This window comes from Rousettus aegyptiacus, unplaced genomic scaffold (genome assembly GCF_014176215.1).
Source record: "Rousettus aegyptiacus isolate mRouAeg1 unplaced genomic scaffold, mRouAeg1.p scaffold_m13_p_15, whole genome shotgun sequence".
In the NCBI taxonomy this organism is placed as follows: domain Eukaryota; kingdom Metazoa; phylum Chordata; class Mammalia; order Chiroptera; family Pteropodidae; genus Rousettus; species Rousettus aegyptiacus.
In genome coordinates, this window is record NW_023416290.1 from 41,293,594 (window position 1) to 41,321,266 (window position 27,673).

General features: G+C 32.2%; 1 long non-coding RNA gene across 2 annotated transcripts in view; it reads left to right on the forward strand.

Annotated features, from left to right (window-relative positions):
- The window catches only part of LOC107507141, a 105,092-nt gene extending 78,135 nt beyond the window's left edge, over positions 1 to 26,957 (forward strand). For both annotated transcript variants that reach the window (XR_001596101.2, XR_001596099.2), the window contains exon 5: positions 17,209 to 26,957. This is a non-coding gene — a long non-coding RNA (uncharacterized LOC107507141). The remainder of the gene's footprint in view (positions 1 to 17,208) is intronic.
- Positions 26,958 to 27,673: the final 716 nt, after the last annotated feature.

Consider the following 27,673-nt stretch of genomic DNA (forward strand, 5'->3'; position numbering starts at 1 on the left):
AAAAAGGCTGAAACTCAGTTCTTGAGAGACCTCATTTAACTTATATCTTTCACAATCTTACTATTATATAAATGGGCACTCCATATTTCATGTGACTCAACAAAATCTCAGAGTTCTCTTCATGCTTCCTTCCTTCTCATAACCCACAGCAGATCCATGAGCAAATATTATCAGATGTACTTTTAAAACTATCTGTAATCTATCCACTTTTCCTGCCTCAGATTCTGTCTCCTAATTTATTGCTAAAGCCTCTTAAATGTTCTCTTGACATCTGTATTTGGTCCCTTTGGTTTATTCTCAACGGAATAGCTTCAAGTTTTCCTTCTGACTGTAACAATGTACTTTGTATCATAAAAACCTCTTGATGAGAAGACTATTAAATTTAGAAAAAGGAATTTTTTTTAGACAGCTTTTTTTGTTGTGTTGGGAGTCAAATGCAAGGACAGCATGATCTTGTAGAGAACGTATATTGAAAATAAAATTAGGAAAACAATTCCATTTACAATAGCACCAAAAGAAATAAAATCTTTGGGAATAACTCAACTAGGAAGGTTGCCATAGACTGAATTTTGGTGTTCCCTGCCAAAAAAAAAAAAATCGTATTCTGAAAGCTATCTCCCAATGTGACGCTATTAGGAAGTGGGACATTTGGAGGGTAATTAAGTCATGAGGATGGAGCCTTCATGAATGGGCTCAGTGCCCTTATAATAGAGGTCTCCCTATTAAAGTTATAATGGTCTTTCTCATATTTCCATTTGACTAGGCCGTAGTCCCCAGTTAATCAATAAAGCACTGATCTTAGTGTTGCTGTGAAGATGTTTTAAAAATGAGATTAAAGTACTTAATAAATTGAGATTAAATAAGGGAGGTTATCTTAGATAACGTGGGTAGGTCTGCTTCAATCAGTTGAAAGTCCTTAAAAAATAGGGTTGAGGCTTTGCTAAGAGAAGAATAAACTCAGCCTGTGGATAGCAGCTTTAGCCCATGCCCATGAGTTTCAGCCTACCGTTCCTGATCTGATGGCTAACCCTATGGATTCTTAATGAAATCTCATAGTCACATAAGCCAGTTCCTATGATAAATCTCTTGATCTCTCTATATATCTCCTTACTGGTTCTGCTTCTTCAACTGAACTCTGGTTAATACAACTATCAAACATGAGATGTCCAACTTCCAGCCAAAACTTATGAAATACACAGGAATCAAGGGGAGAAAAACTCAACATATTGTTAAGAGAGAAATTAACAGACTAGGCACTGAAATAACTCAAATGCTGGAATTAATAGACAGGGAAATTAAAATAATTATGCTTAATATATTAATGTCTCTAGTGGTCAAGATAGACAGCATATGTGAACACATGGGGAATTTTGATAAAGGTACGTAATATATAATAAGGAATCAAAGTGAAATATTAAAAATGAAATACATGTCAAATGAGATGAGGAATATCTTTGACAGCTTATCAGTAGACATAATATAGCTGAAGAAAGAATCAGTAAATCTAAAGATAGGTCAATAGAAATTAGCAAAATTAAAATATAAAGAGAAAAAAAGTAGAAAAACAAAAACCAAACAGTAATAATTATCCAGGTGTTGTGAGACAACATGAGTTGACATTATTCATATTGAATCATAATGGTTAAGAGAGAGACAAAAATGCAAAACAAATATTTTTAGTGTAATGGATGATTCCCCCCCTCAAATTAATGTCTGACACACATATTTAAATTGTTGTAAGCAAATGATAATAAGCATACTTTTAAGACACTCAAGGGCAACACACACACACACACACACACACACACACAAGTTCAGATGAAAACAAGATGAAGTTTTTAGCACATTCTTTTTAAAAACTATCCAAGTCAGAATACAATGGAGTGATACTCTTAATGTACCAAAAAAAAAAAAAAAAGTTAAACCATATATAGAAATTAGTACTGCTTATCACACCTAGAGGTCTAACAGATCTTAAGGCTATATTATGAAGGCAAATGGGCAAGCTCTGTGGTACCACATAGTGCTGTAACATGAAAACATGCCTGGGAAATGTGAGTAATTTTCTTATAAAACAAAACTAAAAATACTTTAGTTTAAGGCCTAAGAAATATGTACTATGTGAAATGTTCCAGTGAATTTCTGGCCATGTGTTACTTCTGTTTTTATGTCTGAGCTCATCATTAATTTTGTTTGTAATAAATTCAAACTGTTTTCTTTTCTGAATAAAAGTGAAAAGGGTATGAAAAGAGCTTCTTCCTAAGAAAATGGCATGGAATATATAACTGAGTAAATAAGGTAGAAAAATGATAATGCAAGGAAGAAGGTAATCAAAAGCAAAAGAAAGAATATTACAGGGGTGGAGTGGGGGGGACTTTGAAATCATTTTAAAAATTTGTTTTTATTTCCCAAAAGGGTGGATTCTGATGTTCTGAAAATTGCTGAAGATTCTGTATACTTGACAAGGTTAATTCAACTGTGCGAAGAGTATAACGAACATGTATTCAATATATAATTATATGCTTCATGTCCTTATTCAACTCACTCATTGATTTCTAGATTAAGCTGATTTAAACAGAAAAGAAAAATTCCTCAAGTCAAACCTTGATAGGAAAACAAAATGAGGCCCAGACAGTCTTGCATTCTTAAATTTGAAATTCATAAATTTGGCATAATGATAAGAAAAACAGAAATGATTTGGTAGCTATTTTAGTAAACAGGATCTAATTTCTGAACCATGCATGGCTCACTATCACAAAATAATGGGCTCCCAGCTAGGGAAATACAGTATTTCACAATGTTTACTATGTAGTTTGTTAATGTTTTATAACTGTCTTGCTGATCTTGTGAAAAAATTTTTAGAGTGATAAAGAGTAAATGTCACCATAGGAATATGAACCTAAATAGCAGGTAAAGTGCAACAAAGTGCCAATGAGATGCTGAAAATGGAGAGGGTGTGAAGCAACAGGAAGAAGGCATGAAGAACTTCTAATGACTGGGGAACTTGGCATTAGAGGCTTTATCCTAACTCAATGGTTTGTCCCAACTCAAATTATCTGCACAACTGCTCTCATAGCTGTGCTGTTTTGCCTCTATCTTTTTATCTCAGTGAAAGATCTTTTCCTTTTCTTCTCCAAAAGAAATTCCACTCCCATAATACGTCTATTCCATCTTACCATTTCAAATATTTCATGTGTAAGCCATTTTCCTATAATCCAAAAGCACTTCTCTCAGCATGTTCAAGCTTTGCCAGTACAAAAAAAAATTTCAAAACAATCAAGTTAACCTCTTTCTAATTAGTATTTCATTTGTCTGCTTCTATTTATGGCCAAGATTTTAAAAATAGATTTCTTCATTTATTGTGTTCAAATTTTCTGTCCCTATTATCTTTTAAAAACCTTTAAAATTTGGCTTCCTTGCCCACTACTCTACTGAAAGTGATTTGGCAAGGTACCCACCGGTCATAATCATCTTATACTTTATTAAAATGGAATATTTTAAATTCTTACAATAATTTTCAAGTTCTATTTTTTTGTTGGTTTTTCTCAGACCCTAACATGGTTTTCTCTTTCTCTGAAGATTCTGTAAAGGTTGATGTTCCCTGGGGTTAAGTCCTTGAAAATCATCTCAATTTCCACTTTTTTCTTTGGGATTTTTATTAATTGCCATGATTTCCTTTAAATGCTAATGACACAATTTTGATATCTATTTTGAGAATTTCAGATCTACTTCTTTGACTTTGTCTAGCATAGCTATAAATGAAATGAATAAATTAGAGAATAAGTTAGTAACTGAGGCTATTTTCCTGCACTGACTATTAATATTTTGCATATTCTTGGTCTTAATGTAGTAAAATTATGAGACATTTTTCTATTTAATTTTATATATGAAATAAATGATATTTAAACAAATTTCTTATCATTGATTCTCTTTTATATACAGAGAGGTACATCCTTAAAATTATCAGTCTTTGCTTAGTGCAATGGAAGCTGGATGGATTGCATTGTCAAAGAGAAAAAAGTTTCCTTTACTCCTCTAGATTCTTTTGGCTACTCTAAGAATTAAAGTAACATGAGACAGATTATTGAATAAAATAACCAAATTCAGTTACGTACATACATATGGGAGTCTCATAAGACTATGAGGCCCAATGACAGACAATTCAAGCTAAGGAGAAGGGAGTAGTAGTTTGGGATTTCAGAAGGGAGAAAGGCAATTCACATGGATATGGAAAAGCAAGTGTTTGGTAAACCAATGTTTACCACAGAGAGACACCATGTAGAGACAATGGGACACAGAGAAGACTTAGATCAAATGAGCCTTACTAAGTTCCTTTCTGTCTACCACACCTAGTTTGTATATTTTTTATAGTTAGCTCTGGCGATAGTTCTCTTTTCTAAATTCTCTAAAGCAATTAGTGGGAAGGTCAAAGTTCCTTCCTGAGTCTTTAGTTTCTTAGAAATAAAATAATCCCTATGCCTGAGAGGCACATTTTGGTGTGGCAAATTTTGCTTCCCTATAACCATCAAGTATCAACCCAAATGTGTAAGTTTGTTTTCTACTCACAGCCCACGTGAAATAGTGCATTTCATTTTATGTTATTATTTTAAATAAAAACCTCTGCAGTGAAGTCTAGGAGTTTGAGCACTGGAATCACTGACCTCCTCAATTTTATCCCAACTACGACTGTGTTTGGGGATTGGAGAAACATATCTTGTTTTCTTTTTTCAAATAGCACATTATATAGAACCAGATACAGGACTGATATAATGTCAAAGCTACGGGAAATTGAAACTTAGAAATCTATAAATTTACACTGTATAATAGGTTAGTTTTCTACCTTTAACACTGAATTAGAGTATAATTTCACATTTTTTTTAAAGAAAAAATTTTCTTTAAATTTTCTTCCTCTGGTCTATTTTATTTTTCTAGCTTGTTTTGTTAAAAGACCTTAAGCTGAAAAATGTCGAAAATGGCATACAAGCTGAGCTACAGCACTGCTTTCTTGTTGTGTTTCTTATGCAGAGAAAGAGATGAACTTTTGGAATTTATGTCCATTTTAGCTTTCTATAGCTATATTTTTTTCTAATTTTTTTGACATCCTCAAATAAATGCTGAGAAAATTGACTTTTCAAAGGAAATCTGAAGTATCTTGTGAACTTTGGCCATAGAGTTTAAAACAAGAATATGATAAATTCTGATTTGTTTGTTTTGATGTACCAAACAGCTTTGATCTGGAATAAGACATGATTGAATTTTTAAACTCTTTTAAAATTATTCAGGTCCCAGAAACATGAAAATTGCTTTTTAATCATTTTGTCTAGAGATTCCATGGACTTAAATGGATATTACATCTCATTCTCTACTAAAAAGGGTAAAAATTTAGTTTCAGTAACTTTTGCCTTTAATCATAAGATTGCATAAGTTAAGTTATTTGAAAGAATAATATATAAATGTTAAATTAGAAAATTCAAAAGCTTTGGAACTTTTTTGTAGAGGAACCAACACTGAAAAATCCTGCATTGCTTTCATGGTTTGATTTTATCAGCCTGGTGTGCAAAATAAATAGTAAATCTCAGGATTACAGCTTTTCTGTTTATAGATGTGTTGGCAGATGATGCTCATCAAAGCCAGAAGTTCCAGAAAGGTGGCAGGGTAACAACCGCCGATTCGGGCATGGCTGTCCTCAGCGCCACAGCGGCTTTCACAAAAATGCAAATCAACCTGAAGCTGCCCTTGAAAGTTGTGTGCTGAGGTGTGGAAAACACACGCTACTGGGCCTCAAACCCAAACCTCCCAAAGAGGTTGGAATCGTTGCTCTGTAAAATTGTTAAAAATGTATTCTTTTGCCAATTAAATAGATGGAATGAGTTTATACACTGAATGTGTTTACTATGTAAAATGCTTTACTTCATAGTGGTTGCAGTTCTAAATAAGGAAATAGAAAAAAATTTTCTTTTTAGTATATGAGGCTCAAGTGATGTGATTTCCTAGAACACAGCTCTTAACTTGAAAATCAGCATTAGTGCAAAACTATTTAAGGTGGATAAAAGGAAAAAATACTCCATTTTAAAATACTTGCTTCAGCACTGTACTTTCAATTTTTCTGAGACGACTGTACATTTTGCTGAGCTAACATGGATAACAAAGAAAATCGTCAATGCTCAAATATATTGTCAGTGTTTCTATGGAGACCAAAAAAATCATAACCCTTGAATTCAAACATTTCGAGAAAGGCTAAATACCGCAAGACATGTAAGGTGAAGAGTGAAAGGGAAGAAATTGAATAAGTTATAGAAACATGGTTTTACATGTGCCATGCTTAATATGCATAAACTGAATTTTTTAGTCTCGTTCAATTCCAACAAATAACTAAAGTTATAGTATGTAATGTAGTGAGCAGTGAATACCCTAACTTGTTTTAGGATTGACTCTCCCTTAACAGCTGCTTGACTTAAGGCAAGTAGCATGGTTGAGTTATTAATTCCATTCAAGAATCTCAAAAGAGGGATAATCAATCAGAATAGAGATGAACAGCTGAAGGGTCAAAGTTCTAAATTCAGAAGATATTTTAAACAGCTTTGTTTACATTCTTTTTTCCCCCCCTCAGGATGGTGCCTTTTCAACTTGCTAATATTATGCATTTCCTTAGCTTCGGTCATTGACAATCTGCATCTTTTTGTCTTAGAATCTAGTTCTACTTTTGACAGCAGAGTGTATTTAGTGTATTGGGATTCTCCACTTTTCCTCTTATGCGGTTGGTGAGAATTATATAAAGAAGAAACTTAAAAGAATATTGTCTCAAACACTGATACCAAAACTATCTGTGAGGGAACTATTAATGAGTAAACTATCATTGTCTGGAAAAGTTTAATCATCAATTCCTTGAGTTGAAAGTCAGAACCAAGAGTATGGATATCTAAAGAAGAGGTGGAGAGAAGAGATGGGGAGAGATAGAGAGAGAAAGAGAAAGAATGAGAAAAAGAGGGAAATTTGATTTTCCATTAGAAATGGGGAAAGTGATTATAATAAGAGGAGACAGTAGATAATGAAAGAACTTGCTTAGTCTCGACATACTTAAAAAGAGTAGTGTCTCCTGTTCAATGACGTTCTCTGCATTTTTGTGATTAAATCCCTATCTAAGTCATCCCAGCTCAACTTCTCAATTTTAGTAAAATCTACTGTACTTGTATATACTCCCAAATGTGTGTGTGTGTGTGTGTGTGTGTGTGTGTGTGTGTGTGTGTGTTTTGGGGTGGGGGGTAGTATTGCCTTGTTACTAGTAACTAATTTCTTCATTTGCAAACATTTATTGTCTCCTATGTGCCAGGCATTGTGTTGGGTGCTGGAGACACATTTTAGGAAGAGGTGTGTAGGAGCTTTTAGCCAACTGGGCAAGCATTTAAGGTTCACATAATAAGTGCTATTATTGAGATATACTTGGGTACTATGGAGGCCTGAAGGAGGAGCATGCACTTTACACAGAGTAAAGAAAGGTGGCTTAGAAAACATGATTCTAGAACCTTACTTTTAAAAGATAGATTTTTATTTTATTTTTTTTTTAGCTACAAAATAGGGACTGTAGTAACTGCCCAAATCGCAAGAGTGTTCTGTGGGTCCAGTGTGATTACGACAGCACTATACAACCGTTGGGTAGCTAGTCAGACATGAATGGCAGGGGGACAAGGGAGTAGGGGTACAGCCCAGAGGCTGCCCAAGGAACACTCTATTGGTAGTTAGAGAATTCCTCCTGCATCCCAGAGACAAAGGACAGGAGGGCCGTAATCTTAGCTGGTTTAATCTGGCCACAAGCTCCTGTACAAATGGTACTACCCTAATTTGCCCACAATTTAATACTCTGTATACTGTCATTATAGTACTATATTTATGCCTGGAAATTCATGAATCTCATTATAACAGACTGAATTCTGGGTAAGCACATGCGCAATAGACAGAGTGCTATACAGCAGCCAGGTGTCAACCAAAATGACCTCTCTTGCCAATCTCCTAAGAATGCCTTTGGAACCATCCATCACAGCCCAAATTAATACAGAGATTCCCACTTCTGGATTGTTGTTACAGCTCTCTTCACTAAAACCATGTGCCTCCTTGGAGCATGCCACAAACTTAAATTTGTAAAAAATGTCATATCTGCGAAGCAAAATAAAATGAATAAAATGTCGTATGCTTATGTCTAGATATTAAATGGCCCTATAGCAGTAAGGCTAGAATCAGGGAAAATCGTATAAATATAAATTTATCAGATAATATTAAAGAGATATTATTTAAACACTTATTCTAGATTTATTTAATAAAAAAGTCCATTTTCTTTTTCAATTTGTTAATTAAGGGCTATTACATTGAGCCATTTGAAATTGTTATTTTGGTTCAATAAAAAGAGTTGAATATTAGCAATTTCTTGTGCTTCAATGTAGTATGTACATTGAATATACTAATTTAACCTTTCTGGAATTGACTATTATGTTGCATTTAATCTATACCTATAACTGCATGACACTAATTCTGTGAGTATAGTCACTGAGTATAGAATAGTTAATATGATTATTGTTACAAAGTCTGATTCAAAATTTTTCTTAATGCAAATTAGCAAAACCATTTACACTCTTCTGCCTTCCTTGCTCTCTCCATTTACTTTTGCAATTGTGTGAACCAACTTCTTAGAAGGTGTATTAAATAATTTTAAATTAGCATACTAAAACGAATCACTTGTTCTCTGTTAACATAAGTCATTTGCTTTTGGAATTTTAGCTGATTGCCACAGGTGACTTCTGGTACTTGTCTGCTTGCTAGTCTTTACAATTGGAGGCTGAACAAGTAGTTGCATGGAGAGTTTTGTAATTAAGTTTTCCAAAACTCAACAAGTAATGATAATTACCAGGTAGAAAACTTTGTAACTTCAACTCAGGAATGCTTTCTCCTATCAAAGTGGACTAATTTTTCTTTCTTAGTCTATACAGAACAAGTATTGAGACTTACCTATTACCATGATTTTCAGTCAGAAATGGTTAAGTATTTGTTATAAGCTCAATCTTTGTGTTTCCCCAAAATTCATGTTAACAAATCCCCAGCGTGGTAGTATTTCATGGTGCAGCCTTTGGGAGTTGATTAAGTCATGAGAGCAGAAAACCTTGTGAATGATAATAGTGTTTTCTTTTACACCCCAAATGCTAGGTCCCCTTTTCTGCCATGGAAGGACACAGTGGGAAGACACAGCTGGCTGTCTGTGGATCAGAAAGCAGGTCCTCACCAGACATTGAATCTGCTGGTGCCTTGCGCTGGGGACCTCCCAGCTTCCAGAATTGTGAGAAATAGATTTCTGTTGTTTATAAGCCACTCACTCTATGATATTCTTGTTATATAATAGCCTAAATGGACTATGACTGTATTCGTCATAGACGGATAAACAGGCTAGCTGTCCATCATAATCCAGTATTCTTTATTCTATTATAATTTAATTACAGCCATGAATATTTCCTAAAATCTCTTGTGGCTAAAAATGGATATATGACAAGTTTTTCTCAAATATATTAAGAATACAGGTTATACGTGCCAGGGCTCTAAGAGAACAGAAAAAATTCTCTGTGATTTCTTTTCCCTTCCTTCAGATCTGAGCATAGAAACTCCTGCACTGCAGTTTTAAGGTGCACATGTGGCCAACACCGCAGCAGATGGCTGAGGAATAGGATAGAAAGAATCTGGCTCCCTGGAGTAAAGTTTTACACCGTCTTAGAACTTCTACACTTGAAAAATAATTTTATATTTTGTTTAAAAAAGCAGAATTTGGGTGGAGTTTCTTTGTTACAGGGACTACTGTTATTCTAAGTAATACGAAGACTCTAGCTCTGGGAGAATCTCTCCACTAGAACAATGATGTATTGTGCCATAAGATAGCTTAGTTCTAGTGTCAATTCTGCAAGGATGTGGAATATGCATGGCCAAAAGGTTCTGTTCATTTAAAAAATTTATTTAAAAATAGAAATAATCATAGACTTTCACACTTATAAGTGACTACATCATCTGTTGGTTTCATTTTATTTAGTTAGTTTTAATTAAATGTAATAGTGTGAAATTAGTTAATAAAATTATATAGGCTTTACGTGTACAATTCAATACTTTGTCATATGCATATTGTATTTTGTGTCTACCACCCAAAGTTAAATCTCCTTCCATCAGCATATATTTGACCTTTAATTCTAAGGCAATGCAACTTCTTTTTTCCAATACATACATGTTCCTTTACATTTACTGGGAGGTTTTGTCCACCATGTAAATGATTCTTTAGTTCAGTTATAATATATGTGTAATTGTCCTGCAAATAAGCTGAATAGTTATTATTAGCAACATCAGCTCATATTTTAGGGCCTCTACAATATGGGAGAACTATAGTGTTTGTATTCATTGCAGTTCCTTATCTTTTTTTCATTTAAAAAATAATATTGCATTCCTTAATTTTCTTATTTTCCTTGTAAAAACTTAACCATTACTTATCCAAATTATACAAAGGGAATTTTTTCCCCCTCAATATGAAAAATAGACTAGTACAAGATATTTTTGAAAACTTCTACAACTAATTTATAGATCAAAGAATTTTGGAAGGGTAATCCAGTCATTTAACAGCCTTTTTCTTAATTAGCACTTATATCTTTCAGCTCCAAATTTTTATTATAAATAGCAGTAAATGAGGACCTAAGAAGTTTAATCTTGAGTTTCTTAAGAATTTTTTAAAACATAGATTTCTAAATTTTTTTTTAAGTTGGGGGAGAATTAAATTCTGTTGATTTTTATTGAAATCATTATATATTCAGATTTGTAGTCAATTAAAGATAACTTTAAATAATGTGCTTAGTTATTGATAAACCTGTTGTTTATCATGTCCAAAATCTTGAATTCACACTATCATGATATTTATTTTAGCTATTTTTTATTTTTAATGACTGTACCCTTCAATCTCAAATTCTACCAGTGAATCAGTAATTCATGGTTACCATATAATCTATCTAATGAGAATTAAAAGATATTTCTCAGAAAGGGGGGAAAAACATATAAATAAAACACGAACATTTTGTTGTAACTTATTTCTTGTCATAAATAGTGGTAGACCATGTCTAAAAAGCCAATTATATTTTTATAATAAAAATATTACTCATCCTCATTTAAACTGTACTTGGATCAATTAACCATTGTTTTATTAAGCTCCAGAGTAACTTAAAATATTTAAAGAAAATACATAATTTTAGAGCTCGAATTCATAAAGTGATAGTTTCTTGGATTAATTATTCAGAAAGTTTCTAGAATTTGAGTTCTATAATTTAAAAAGCCAGATTAAAAGTGAATAAATATGATATAATTAACACTTAAAAATTGCTTACTTTTCCATATTGTCTTCTGGACTTTGTTCACATTCATATATAAGTATTATATAGTTTTATCTTAATAGTTTTGTCTTTTACTTCTGTCAATATTTATATTTAAATAACACAGCGTCTCACTGAGAAAATGTGCCATAATTAGCTGTTAAAATTTTATAAATTAAAATCTCTCTTCATTATGCCATAAAGATATATTCTTAAGTAAGAAAGCTGAAGGTTTCTTTTTACTGATTCCATTGTGTGCTTTATACAGCTGAAAGCATAATACTTTGATTGTTTTTGTTTTTTTTTTTTTAGTTTAAAAGGAAAAGAATCAAGGTCACCAATAAAAACAGTATAGTCCAGAAAATAGATTATTTAATTACATATAAGGAAAATTAGGCAGCAGTTAAATAAAATGGGACTGTGTTTTACTATAGAATTAATCTTCTGATGGGCAAAATGGGAACAAAGCATTTATTAGAGTTTGTGTGTACATTTGTGTTTGTGTGTGTGCATGTATGTTTGTGTGTACACTAAACATCGTATGGGTGGATATTAATAAGTTGAAGTTTTTTCTTTTTTTTTTCTTCAGATTTTCCCAAACAGACCAAGATTGGATTTTCAACTAGATTTTTATTTCCATTGCAATATATAAAATAAATTGTAGGACGGTTTCCTTTAAACTTTAATAAAGAATCTGGTCCTAGTCCCCAAATTCCCTAGAGATTAAAACCATAAAATCTTGCCCAATGGTTCTCTACAGAGACACTTGAGATTTAAGTTGTGACAGAATCTGATTCACTAACAATATTTAAGGCTGGAGTAAAGATTCTCATAAATTTTAAAAACATGGCTCTAAACTTGACCCTGTCCAATTACTTTTCTGCATTGGAAGTGATTGCAATTCTGGGTCATGTCTAGGCTGTTCAATGTAGGTAAGATTTAAAAGCCATTTTCTGTTTAAAAAAAAAAAAAAAAAAGCTTGCCTTACCAAGATAAATAACGTGTGTGATCATTTCTTTCCAATTGGTTTGCTGGCACTTTTTGATTAGTATTGAAATAGGAGTAATGGCATTTTCTGTGGTTTCTCCTATATTTTAGGACAAAAAAATAAATGTGGATTCCATTATAATTGGAAGGGGAAGTATTTCAGAATGAATCTCTGATATTTATGGACAGATATTAGTTATATCAGAAACAGTCTTAGGAGTGGATGTTTTCCAAGTTATTCAGGTTGTAATATAAAGAGCAAGTTTAAAATGTCTAGATTATTACTTTAATTCTTATTTAATTCTCATAGGGCATATGGAGATTGTGGCAAAAGTCATCAGCATAAAGAGCCATGCAAAATAAGAGTGGAGAGTTATACGTATATCCACCAGAACAACAACAGCAAAAGCTAAATTGTACCAAGAATTTCTAGAAATATTTTTAAATTGTGTTAGACCATCAGACATCATGACTGTCATGACAGCATTTGCTAAAGGACTTTGAGAATTTCTTCTGAAACTGATATTTACCAAATATCATGCTATAATTGTGCTTAAAAAACATTGTGGTGTTCCATATTCATAACTCTTGAATAACTGTCACACCAAATGTGCAATTTTAAACACAAAATAAGATCAATTGCTGTCATTGAAAGCATTACTCACAAACCAAAATCAATGTTTCTTTTTTCTACTTAAATTAAGATTGTACAATTGCTGGAAGATGTCAATTAGAACAAACAGTACGATTTCTGGCTCTAACAAATATATGATATCTGCTTCATAATTCTTTCAGTACTAAAATGTAGGAAGATACATAAAATCTATATGTGTTATTGTAGACTGGGTGAGGCCTTCTTGAGAATAGTTTAACTATGAAAAATCCATTTGAACTCTTGAAATTTTTTCATAGTGGTGAATAAACTACTCTCTCTTTATGTTGAAAATCATGCTTACTGCAGCCTGATGTTTTCTCACAGATGACAAAGTTAGGAGATATGGAGATTGTGGCAAAATGAAACAATCAAGTTATTCTTCACTGTTAGTATACCAATCTCATTATTGTGGAATTGATTCTCACATTTCCATCAGAAGTCTACCTCATTCATGTTTCTGGAGATGCTAGTTAAAAATGCAGATTCCTGCTATTTACATTGAGAAAAGACTTTCCTAAGGGAGAAACAAGTTTCAGCCTTTTAGACAGTTTTTGTACACTAAATTTGAAATCAAATGGATGATTACAAGTCTCCTCCTAGTTTTAAAGAGAAAATAAGTAGGGATCATTGGCTCTATGACAGATTCCATAACTCTTTCATAACTTCTAAGGTGTGTGGTTCTGTCACAAGGATGAAAATATATCAAATATGCATCATAAACGAAATCATATTTTTAGATTCCTCCACTACTACACATTGTCCCCCTGAGTCCTTTTTTGATCAGATTTACAGTTGTTAAGATCTCATAAAGGACAGCTAAAGGATATGGTAAAAAACAAAACAAAACAAAACCTAGTTTTTATATTTATTGGCAATTTTTTATTTACTAATATATTTTCATATCACACAAAAAAATATACGTAACCTATAAGCAAACTATGGGAGATCTTTATAAAATGGATGCTGTGAATTTACCACTCAACAACTGACAAAGAATATTACCAATATTACCAATATTACCAATATTACCTCTCTTACCTTTTCAACTGAAATTAAGCACTACCATCCGTTGCTTTGTCCATGTATGTGTGCCTACATATATTACATATATACCATCTATATTTTTTCTATCATTTATCTATCTATCTATTTATCATTTATCTAATTATCTCTCTTTCTATCAATATATCACCTATTCATCATCTACCTATCTTATAACTTCATATTTTGGGGATATGAATTAAAAATCTAGGTATGTGTCCCTAAGAACAGAAATATCTACATAAATATCTATCATTTATTTTTATGTTGATGAGTACTTTGAATATTTCAACTTTAGCTATTACAAACTACATGGATGTTAATATCTTGGTATATATATGATGATGCATACTCACAAGAAATTATCTAAGGTATATATCTATAAGAAAAATTTATGTGTCATGAGTTATTCACATATTTTTCTTTAGTAGTTAATGTAAATTTGCTCTCCAATACATCATAAAAGCAAACAATTGTTCCAATGCTATTTTTGAATGTTTATTGGATGTTTATTATTCGCCCTGATACAAAATTTCAGATGCGTCATAGCATGCTTCTCTATTTGCACATGACTTTTCTATTCTTTTCCACTGATCAAGTTGCCTACCTTTGTGTCAACAGTATATAGTGTAATTAATATAGCTTTAAATAAGGATTAATGTTCTGACAACTCCCTACTCTTTTCTTCTTCCAGAATGTCTTGGCTATTTTAATCATCTGCTCTGCCTTATAAATTATAGAATATTATCTAAAATTATTTTGTTAAATTTTTTATGGTTTTTCAATTATGTCTATCAATCAATTTGTGTTGATCTGACACTTCATTGTTAGTGAAGTTTCTGTTCAGTGGCATGCATGTCTCTTTATTCATTTAGGTTTTCCTTAATATATTACATTCCATTTTACAGTTATCTAGAAGAAACTTGGCACATATTTTTATTTTTCTTGGTTAATTTATTATTGCAATTTACATTGTTTATTTCAAAAATGTGTACATAACCTCTGAGAATAATATAGTTTCACTTTCTTTTGATATTTCTGGCTAAGATCTCCAATAGAATGCTGAATAAAAGTGTCAATAATGGCCATACTTATCTTGTTTTGAATTTATAAAAGGGAGGAAATTCTATTTCCATAAAGAATTACGTAGGATTTTTTTAGTATATATCCTAGCATGTTCAATTTTAAAAGTTAAGAATGATTATTAAATATTGCCAAATGTACTTTCTGCTTCGATTGATATGATTATATAATTTAAGAATTTTAATCACTAAATGTATTTTATTAATTAATTGAATATCTAATATAAAACAAATGATGTATTTCTGAAATAAATCTCACTTGGTCATGATTTTATTTATTTGTTTAGTATTTAATAATAAATGGTTCATGTTTAACATGCTTATCAATCTATATCTTATCCCTTCTCGCAAACAATGCAAAAACCTTAGAACATAGGAGCTCTTATCAACCCTCTCCCACTATTTTTGTCCAGCAGTTTAGTCTGTCTTTTGTTTCTTTAAACCTCACACTTTAGAAATTATTTTTGTTATTTTATCTATGCAACTTTTGCTTAGATTTAACTGCATGTTTGTGTTGTTTTTATTTGGCTCACATTTCACCTTTTATTTCATCTCACAATTTCATTCTAGGGTTATTTTATTTCCTCCAGAACTACATTCTTTAGAAACTCCTTTATCGAGGCTCTTGGTTATATATTCTGTTCATTTTGTTTACTTGAAAATGTATTTCTTTCACTCTCAGTTTTGAAAAATATTTTTTTTTCTAGTTTCGAAAGTCCTAGGTTGATCGCTATTTTCCCTCTATTTTGTAAAAATACAATTCCGCATTTAAAAAAAAATGTCCTCTGTTGTCATTTGTTCATAGTAACATGAGCCTTGACACCTACTACAGATTATTTTTTGTGTCCCTAAGTGCCAGCCATGCAGCTTTACTCACTCACTGTCTATTTTAGTCTAGGGTCCTTTTTGGTTGCCAATGGCCAGGGTATTTCTCTAATTTTCATATGAGTTCGGCAATGCCATAAAAGGCATGTCTAATTTATCTCATAAGTATTCTAGTAAAAAGGCTTTATAAGAGTATCTAGTTTTCCATACTGATAAATGTAGAAATTTTATTAATTTAAATTTAATATTAAAGGATATAATATTGTAACCCATGAATAAATCAATTTAAAGCAAAAAAAAATTTAGCTACTTACATGCATGCTTGACTTATATTTGCAATAATTATATCAGAATGTTTCAGTGGTAAATAATCTCAACACATACAATGTAACCTATAGGAAGTTCTAGAATTATTTATTCCTGTCTACAATTTAAAAATTTAAAAATTTGCTGGTATTTTCCATATATATATATATATATATATATATATATATATATATAGAGAGAGAGAGAGAGAGAGAGAGAGAGAGAGAGAGAGAGAGGAGCATTTGAATAGCTCAAAATAAAATATAAAATTGGCAACTGGAAATATCTACAAAGCAGTTTACTTGCCTTGTCTGAGAAGGGATGTTTCTTCTCTATTCAAATGGATCTGAGAATCAGATATAGAATCTAAAAGAGTATGATAATGTAAAATAAGTAAAATAAGTGCTCAACTTATTTATTTTATCCTAGTTAACACAACATTAACACCCCCTGTTTTTTTTTTTTAAAAAAACAACATTATGTTCCGAAGAATTGAGGTTGCCATTTGCGTATGCGTGAAGAGGAATGAGCACCACAGCTAGTTTTGAAAGGGAATCTCTGTACTTGGGGAAACATACAATCCACCAAGGGAAAAGCAAGATTTGTACATAATGACAGACAGTGGGGAAGAATAAGGAAGGGAAGGAGGATCTTCTTAATGTGAACCAAATATGAATGACATGAGCTTCAGAGTTCCAATGAGACATTGGATGGATCAATGAGACTTTCATATTTCTCCTTAGACTAATACATATCAAAGTCTTTCTGAGTGTGAGGGTTTTCTGTAACATAGATAGGACCAAATAAAATAAAATTCTACTAAAGAAAGCTTTTTGTATCTGGCATTTTATATAGAGGTGCATTGTAGTTCAAGCCTTATATTTTGTTTTTTGTTTTTCTTTGTTTTGTTTTTTTTTTTTTTTTTGGATTTCTGAAGGTGTACAATATGATATTTTAGCCTGTGGATGGCCTGAGGTGTTTTCTTTGCTGTTGTTCTAATAAAGGACCCTTGGAGTTCCACTTCCTTTCTGTCTGCTGTTCTTCCAATCCAACATAATCACAGCCACAAGAAAAAGCAAAACTCCTATTGCCTCATGGAATTTTTACAGACAATATAAGATGAAATAAGAGTAAGTAGCAGTTAAAAGGGTTTTTTTTTTTTTTTTTGGTGAAAATGTACTTTTTAAGTACACACATGACATCTTTCCTACAAGCTCTTCAAAATATCAAACATGTTTAAATAATGTAGCCCACATGATATTCAGAGACTTTAGTTTGAAAGTCAGATACACTGAGATATAATTCAGATATAGAAAAGTTTGCTCTCAGTTCTGAGTTTTGACACATACATATAAATTAAACACAATACAAATATATCTGATCATGTAATTGTCAACATCATCAAGAGGATTACAGTTCCCTCTTCCCAAGAAATAACTTGTAGTCCTTTGTTGTTAACCTGTGTCCTCAACCAGTCTGAGGCAACCACTAACCTATTTTGTCCCTGGAGTTTTGCCTTTGTGAACATGTTTTGTCCATTTTTTAACATTATTTGTTTATTAGAAATGTTTATTGACCACCTACCACATCAAAGGCAGCATTTCTCACAAAATTGCACCAAAGCCTATTAATATTCAACATTCATTCCTATTCAGATTTGAATGTTGTTCAGAACAAAACAAACATTAATTTACCAAGTAGCCACATGCAATATGCAAATTTCTCTCATAATCACTACACTGTGTTTTAGTTTTATAAATCTAAAAATGGAGACAGTGATTGGTGGGAGGTGAAGCTGAGCTTGGTCCACATTAAGATTTCTTAATCAGTGAGTGATGATAATTAGTTTCTGGAACTCACATTGACTTTCAAAACAATGCCTTTAGAGCTGTTTTGGCCGTAGCTTTCAACAGCAGTTTGTCTGTGTTGGAGGAATTGAATATTCTAGCGCTGAAAATCCCTGCTGATTGTGCCACCATGTATCTAGACCTCGGCTGATTGATTTAGGTGAAATTGGCTGGAACAGATTTGTACCATCTACATAGAAAAAAACAAAACTCTCAAGTGTTGATGCACACGATACTGCTCAAAACTTATGCCTTTTAAAATCAGAAGTGAAAATCGACCAAATTGTTAAATGTTTCTCTTGATCTTTTCTCTAGAAAGATTCCACCTTTGCAAAATGGCAGTTTATTTTTTGCCATAGAGTGTCTCATCTAAATTTGATGAGCCTTTACTTTTGTCAATAAATTACAAAAAGTTGGTGGTAGTCTTTCTCTTGCATGTAGGAAGTATGAATTTAGGAAACTTCTTTCAGTTTTCCCCCTTGAATGAAAATTCGTTTCTATTTTAAACTAAGGTTATTGTTCAGCATAAATCAAATCAGAAGACTTGAAGTATGATTAAATTTTTCTCATAGTTAAGGAAGTATTCAATCAGATTATTCAAATTCCTATTGTGTCATTTTATTGCAATAGATATTTTCTCAACCACACGAATTAATATTCAAGCCACTTCTGACTTGAAATACTTCAATCTATTCCAAATAAAGAAAGACAAAAAAGTTTTAAAGCTTTTTTATAAACCAAGTATTTATACTCTCCTGTCACCAAGCCAACTTGTCTATTGTCAAATAGCAACCACTGAATCTAAATAACACTTAAGTTTTTGAATTGTCTGTATGCATTGCCCTCTCATCTCTCAACTTCCATAAATCCACGATCCTCTTTATGGTAGAGATAATGTTTATTATCATCTGCAACTGTCCTCAAAGTTATTCCAAACATATTAGTATCTATTATTAAATATAATATTTATTAAATTTTGCAAAAGTATAAATAAAAATCAGATTTTTTAGCTGTAAGCCTGAGGGGAAAAACTTCACGGGGCTGTTGCATTAAGCAACTCACTAAAAATTTATTTTACATGTGAAGGCAGCATCTCTTGGAGGAAGACTTATTTCACCCCAAGTTTAGGCTAGTCTCATACACTATACTGTAATAATCTATTAATTTGACTATTTCATTCACTAAACTGCAAATTTCTAGAGATTATAAATGTGTAGCCTAATCATTTTTTGAATTCTTTGTGTGAAAAGCATCCATGAAATGTTTGCTAAATAAGTCAATATATGTTGAAAATATTTCCTTCATTCTATAACATGTGATAAAGAGAGAAGCTATTTAAATATGCAAGGTAAGTATATTATGCCAGGTACACAAATTAGAAATACAAATTTACACTGGGTTCAGACTGCTTCAAGAAGTTATCAAGAACTTAAGGCATCTAAAATAGAATGTACAGGAAAGAGGTTTGCTGTATCTATGGAGACGAGATGTTAGGCATTGAACCAGAGTAAACTTTCTCAAACATTTGACGTTTCTCACCGACCAAATTCAGCATAGTGCGAAGGTGGCAGTGGGCAAATATGTCCTGTTGCCCAATTATCCTAGATTATCCAGGAGGGACCAGAGTAAATACAAGTGTCTTTAAAGTAAAAGGAGTCAGAAAAACAATCATAGAGAGATTTGATTATGAAAGAAAGTCATAGAGCTGCAAACTTGCAAGCTTTAAAGATGGAGAAAGTGGGCTTCTAGAAGCCAGAAAAAAAGAAGGAAACAGATCTCCCCTCAGATCTCCAGAAAGGAATGCAGCTTCCCAACATATTTATTTTAGTCCAATGAGCTTTTTATTGACTTTTGACCTACAGAACTGTAAAATAATAAATTTGTGTAGTTTTGAGCCATTAATTTTGTGGTAATTTATTATGGCAGTTATAAAAAAAAACTAATACAACAAAACAGTTTAAAATCAATATAGAGAAAATCATGTAGTAACCATCATATGAAGTAAATCTTTTCTTTAATACTCAAAGATAAAAAAATCATTTCATATACTTTTAAAATAATTAAATAAATATTTTATACAATGTGTTAATAATACAATGGCAATGAAGATGGTTTTGAACATTGACCTTACAGAGGTAGACACTTAAATTAAATATATAATGTGATATGTTAGAAGAAAGAAATGGCATTATGGAATCCAAAGGAAGAGAACCTAACCCAGATTTTGTGGAGAGAAGAGTTCTGGAATCAGTAGTAGTAGTGATAGCTAAGCAGGGACTCAAAGCATGATTAAATCTTAGTTTGTTGCATGAGTGAATATGGAATATTAAAACAAAAAAAAACTATGTGTAAAACACTGAGAGTTTAAATAAAGCACGACACTTCAGAAATAAGATAAGTTCAAAATAATTGGATACTAAGTGGCAAAAAGGGGACAATATAAGGGCTCATTTTAAGAACTACTTACTGTGTCCTTCTATCTTCCATATCACTAGTCCTTGTGCTTTTAAGATTAATCACATATGGGTAAGGTAAACATGGGGTGAAATGGTTAATTTCCCATTAGTAACAGATCATGGAGTTATCCAGTTTTTCTGACTGTAACTCTTTCTAACTCCTACTATCTGTATTTCCAAGCAAGTATGCATTAGAGTCCTGTGACATTTTGTCTATTTTAAGAAAGTGATGCTACAAAATTCATTTCTTTATAAACAAAATCAAAGCACATAATTATAATTTCAGAGATTTCCTTCACATTAGCTATTCTGAACACTTACACTGTCCTGGAAACACCGGTTGTAACAGAAAAATAGTAACCCATTAAATTTGTAAGTCCCAAAATACCTGAAGCATCTGTCTTTTAAGAAGATGAATTTGGGAGAGAAACTGTACAGAAGATAGAGCTGAATAACAATCAATCATTAACAGTAACCCAAACACATTAAGTGTTTTTATATACGCTTTTTAAGTATCAGTAAAGATGATACATCCCGGGCATAGTATAGAAGCTGCCACCAATGCAAACTACTTTGCATTATTTTTCTCTCTTTCATGGTTCACTTTTTACTGACTAGACATTGTTGCAGCAATAGATATAAGAAACCAATTAGGGAATGTCCCTGATACTTTATCAATGTTGATTTCATGTAGAATGCTTTTCAGTTTTGTGTATGTCTTTTGTATTTTTAAACCTGAGTCAATCTCATCCATATATCCATCTATGATAACCACCTGATAGCCAAAATTGTTGTTTAATAGCAAAACTGATATTGTGAATGGAAGCTCAAAAGAAAGAACAGTATAACATTTACTTTTAAAATCATCAAATTATGTTTCAGGCAAATGTAAGTTTGGGGCAAACTAGCACTATGTCAAACTTTGATATGGCAAAAACTGGACAGTCTGATAACTTCAGGTGGACTTTTTCTTGATGACATCCTTTATAGCAACAATAATTTCTTCTATCTTGTTTTCTAGACCCTCCTAGAGCTAGTAAAATGGAAAATGGTGAAGAGGATTTGTTTTCAGGTTCTCTGGTGCTTTCCTTCTCAAACTCTCTTCTTCCGAGCCCTCATCACTAGACAGTTAAAGTCATGAGCTTTTTTTGTTTGTATGTTTTTCTTTTTTAAAAGATTAAAAAAAAAAAAACAATTTACTCACTGATATGTTTTCGTATTCTAGTGTTTTTTTTTATTTTTTTATTTTTTTATTTTTTAGCAAATTCCAAATGTTAGTTTTGCTTCTAAACAAGTTAATTCCAATAAACAGCTGTGCCAAGTTTGGTATTTTGACAAAATCATCTGATTTGCAATGGCCGAAATCATGAGAATATTGACTCTTTATGAGAAGTCAAGATTGGTGTATTATTTCAAAAATGTCAGTGGGATCTCCCGACTCTTTCTACCTATCCATGCCTCTATCTTCACTTAATGCTTTTAATCTCAAGCTTGTCTTCTGACTGCAAAACGGTTGCCAGCTCTCCAAACATTGTGCCATTCAAAAATAACAATCAAACGGAAAGCAACAAAAGAGAGCAAAGGGCATCTATTTCTCAAGAAAGTTGGTGTTTGTTTTGAAAACTTCACTTAACTCTACTTTCTTCTTTCTTTCTGGTTTCTGAAAAGATGTTCAATGTGACTATTATTACCCTTGTCTCTCTGTAGGTAAGGTAACTTTTCCCCCAACTTTAAAGATTTCTCTTAGCTTTGATTTTCTGCACTTTGAATATGAAATGTCTAGGTATAGATTTTTTAGTTTTTATCTGGCTTAGTGTTCTCTAAGCTTCCTGCATTTTCGAGTTTTTGCCGTTGTTGGTTTTGGAGATTTCTCAATATTACTTAAATATTTCTTGTTTCTTTTTCTTGTACTCTCATTACATAGATGTTACACTTTTTGTAATTGTTCCATAGTTCTTAGATATCCTGTTTTGTGTTTGTACTCTTTTTCCTCTTTGCATTTCAGTTTTGGAAGTTTCTAGCTCACTGATTCTTTTCTCCACTATGTCCAGTCCACTAATGAGCCCATTGAGGCATCCTTCATTTCTATTACTGTCTTTTTAATTTGTCATGTTATTTTGATTCTTTTTTAGAGTTTTCATCTCTCTGTTATAGTATCAATTTTTTCTGGCATGTTGTCCACTTTATTGAATTAGATCCCCTAGCATATTAATCATAATTATTTCAGACTTGCAGTCTGATAATTCCGGAAGCTCTGCCATATCTGAGTCTGGCTCTGATGCTTGCTTTGTGTTTTCAGCTCAGCATGTACTTTTATTTTTCGTTTAGTATGCCTTGTACTTTTTTGTTGAAAGCAGAACATAGTGTTTTGAGTAAAAGAAACTGAGGAAGATAGGGCTTTATCTTCTTATGTGTGAGATTTGATGTTTACCTACTTATGGGTTAGGCTATGCTTACTGTAGCTCTAGTGTCAGAGACTAAAATTTCCTCTATTATCTTTGTTTTAATCTCCCTTGTTTTGGGTTTTACCTGGGAATCTTTAAAGAATGTATGAACCTGTAGTTCTTTTATCGGTAACCCCTTGTTAGTTTAGAAGAGCTCTATTGATCTGGTGGTACAATGTGTGCAGGGGAAAGGGCAGGAATCATCATATGGTCTTATAATTTGGTCTCAGGCTTATTGAGCTTGAATGGGGTATTTTCCTTGACCCATGTTAGAGGCTAGAAAAGATTGGAATTGAATATTTCTTTCCTCCAGGTTAGTTATGCTTTGGTAAAACCCCAGTTTTACAGGCGATTTTATCAAAAATAGTTTCCTTGGAGAGAAGGCCTTGTGCAGGAAAATAGAGCTCTGGATGTATTTCAAAATGGTACTTTCTGTATTTGTTCCTATAGTTTTCTAGGCAGTAGTTTGTCCTATGAAAATAGTTCTCTGGTATATCTAAGAAGATTTGATGATTTTCAATTTTTCAGTTTTATTCTTATGAGAATTGATGACATCCAAGCTCTTTACATGTCAGTAAACCAAAGTCTATGATGTATTTTTAATGTTAAAAATTACTATGGATCTCTGCTTGATAGTAGTTTATGCATTTACTTCAATTGCTAAGAAATGAGAATAAGGTACTATGTATTAACGTGTACTGTAAAATAATTATATATGTAATTTTCAAAGACCTCAATCATTTTTCAAGAAGAGTATGAAAATACATTCAATGTATGGCATGCATATGAATTTGATTAACACTTTTAATCTCTTGGTTCCATAATTCTCTGCTTGGTGCATCCTCTTAGTGAGCTGAGGTGTACATGTACTAGGTCTCTTCTAGTTACCAGGGATTCAGAAGTAAAACAACAACAAGAACAAACAATTCCTATTTCTTTGTTTTTATATCAGGAAGATGAAAATATGGACTTCCCTTGACTGACTTTATTAGGACATCAGGAACAACAAGCTGACAATATCGCATAATATAAACTATATGTTGAACATTTTCTTTTAAATTAAAAATACATATAGCCTTGATTTAGCAATTTTACTTTTAACGATTTATCCTATTAATACATTAACACATATGTAAAAGATTTATGCATAAGGATATCTACAAAGATTGGAAACAGCCTCAATATTAATGGAAAAGTATTAAAAATGATCTAGTATTAATTTACAGAATCCCTGCCAGGGAGTCCATGGTAAATACTACTCTTAAATCAAAAAAATTGAAGTTCAGGGAGATAGGTTAACTAATAGTAATTATTAGTACTCTGGTCACCTATTCTTAACCCAGTATATCAGGTTGTTTTCTTTTAGATCACGTGTTCATTTAGTTCTGTCTATCATTTCAGTTTAAGAAAGATAATTTTCTTTTCTCCTTAAATTTCTAAGTCTTTCTTTACTCTTCTCCTCCAGTATCTTTAAGTTATGTATAATGTATCTAAGAATAACAAATATGGATTTTTAATCTTCAAACTTTCTTTGAGTATATCCAAATATTCTAGGAATATGTGATAATTTTTGATTAATAAATAGCATGTATTAAATTAGTTTCCTTAATATCATTTGTGCTTGTAATGTTTAGATTAACATTACTTCATGCTATGGAAAAGTAACATTTCATTTGACATTTCAAAGAGCAGAAATAGTTTTTTGACTACTAACCTTTAAAAAATGATGAAGTATAGGCTTGATGATGTCATTGTGACTAGTGTAATCATTTTAGCAATGACCTTTTCCACTTTAATGTACTCTTACCTTTAATCTGAACAAAAGAGGCATGTTCTTTGTATTTTTCTAAAACAATTTTTAAAGTAATTTTTCCACAATTTTTTTTATTGTGTCCTTCACATGGGGAGTCTCTAAAATTTTTTCAAAGGAAAAAACAAGTTTTACAAATGAATATACCACATTAACAACTTTAAATAATATTGTGCGGCATAGTGTTTGTTTATGATAAGGCATTATTTGTATTACACAGAGTCAACAAGTGTTAAGGTTAAATAATTATGAAGTAAAATGATAATTCTTATGGGGATTAGCTGGGGATAGTGGAGGCAGTTGATTTGACTTTTTTTCCTACGCAAGTTGATGTTAATCATTCACTCACCCTAGAAGCCACTTGGTAAAGTATACTTTCTTTCACATGAACATTAAAATTTAAATATTCTGAACCAAAAAGTTTAATACAGTTCCTTCTACTAGAACTTTTTACGATATTAACTTCTGAATGATATACTCTGTTTATTAGACTATAGCAGAGAAAAAGTTAAAGGCCAGTGGGATTTGGAAGAACACAAGCCAATATTGATAATAGTAATAGGAAGGATAACAATAACAGTAGTAGTAGTCATAGCAATAACTCCAAAGAGACAGTTTAATATGAAGGATTTTAAATAAATAAAATTTTTTTCCATAAATACCTTAGTCAAGTTTTTGTTTATTAAACTAGAAACAAAATTGACAGAATGTGGCAGATTTTACTTTTCTAAAATGACCATGGCAATTTCAGTTCACAAATTCTTTTTTAGAAACTCGTAACTTCTCATCTAGTGGTGGAGTCAATTTTCCCTCCTCTTGAATCCGAGTGGGACACCGTGACTATTCCAATGAATGGAATATGCTGAAAGGGATAATGCTGAGTGACTTCCAAAGTTAGGCCAAAAAGGGCCATAGAGACATTCTGAACCAAAATATCGCACTCTTTCTGTCTCTCTGTCTCTCTGTCTGTTTGTCTGTCTGTCTCTCTCTCTCCCCGCTTCTCCTTCCCTCCTCTCCCCTCCCTCCTACTCTCTCCCTGCCTCATTCACTCTCTGGGCAAAACCCATACACTGTGTTCTGAGGAAGCCCAGGACATTTCAGGAGGCTAGGTATACTTCTAGCTAACAGTTCCAGAAGTTTCAGTAGACAGCTATCTTCAAGCATTAGACATGCAGAGGAATGAGATTTCAGATGCTTTCAAGTCCTAACTTTTGTACCACCTCAAGCCTGTGCAAATGTCAGGTAAGAGACAAAATTAAATTTGTTATTGTTTTAAGCCACTCGATTTTGATGTAATTGTTTATGCAGTCACAATAACTAGAATATAGAGGAACAAGCACTCAGGTAAATTAATAAATAAAATTTTGATTAAACTGTTCCAATACCAAAACTTGCAAGAATGTTGTAATGCCTCTCAAATTCTCTCCTTCTTCAGAATGCCTTAAATATTTATGCTAGAAAGAAAATTTCTCTGTTTACTGTTACATATTGGATTTTTCTTAGGAGTTAGTCAAATCGTTAGGAAACATTGATTAATAATAGCCATGAAAGGCTCAAAATTAACCCTCACTCATGTCTTTCCTACCTTGGAATACATTGTTCTTGCTTGAAAAGCAACTTTCAGCCATTTACCTTCTTTAAGCCCTCTCAAAGCTTCCCCCCTCTTCTTGAAAGCTGTTATCACTTACACCTTCTCACCTACTCACTTTTTACACCTTTACTGCTTTGTAAATATTCATTTTTATTGTGCTTGTTTCAGATTAATTAAACTTTAGCATGCGATTTTTTAATACATTTCAAATTAAGAGGACTTTAGGGATATACAAAGGGTCAGAATGAATCAACGTGTCTCTGTTCTGCTATCTCAGTCTCATATCAGATTTCCGGTATTGAGGCAAATTGGGCAACATTAGTATTTTCTAAAAATTTTGTGTATCATCCTAATATCTGCCCTTCACCCTGACAGTCATATTTTTCTATTGTGTGTGTGTGTGTGTGTGTGTGTGTGTGTATGAGAGAGAGAGAGAGAGAGAGATAGCACGCCATGAATTAAATCCAGAAATCCAGAACCAAGTCACTGTAGCAGAGAATTAAGAGTGGGAATGGGTCAATTTCCATAGTCATCAAAACAATGAACATCTTTTACTGTACAAACTAGAATATTTATTCTATTTAAGAGTTTTCTTCAAATTAGGCTTTAATGAAGCTAAAATACATTAATAAACTAATATAAAAATGTAATAATTTTTATCAAAATAAAAATGTATAATTCTTATAATCTGCTGAATACTGCCGGGTGACCTACGCAGACTCTGTTGACAATAAAGTGTGATACAAAACAAGACCTGTATGGCTGTTTTGAACATCGAATTCTAAGATTTCATACAAATATTCGCTGGTAATTTGAACGAAATTAAAATATCATGGCCATATAAAAATTATTTAATGTAACCTCCTTCCCTCTTCTTTTCTCCCTTTTTCATAAATGCCACTTCTATCTTGGAGCCTTTCCCTACTAATCAGAATGCAGTTACAGCCCTATGAATAGGAAGAAATATTACTAACCTCCAAGTATTATTTCACTGTGGATTTTGCCACCTAGTGTGCAATATAATTGCATCTTATTTTTTAAAGATAATCCTAAATAATTGATCTATAGATACATCTAAATGTCTCGATTTTACATTATAGCATGTAAGCGTGTTTGTAAAGTTGTGGGAAAAAAGACAACAGAATTGTTTGTCATGTTTTAAAATTCAAGAGTTTATAACTTGTTATAATGTGCATACCTATTTAGGGCTCAGTTGATTCCCAGAAAGAAAGGAAAAAAAAATTGTATACCTCG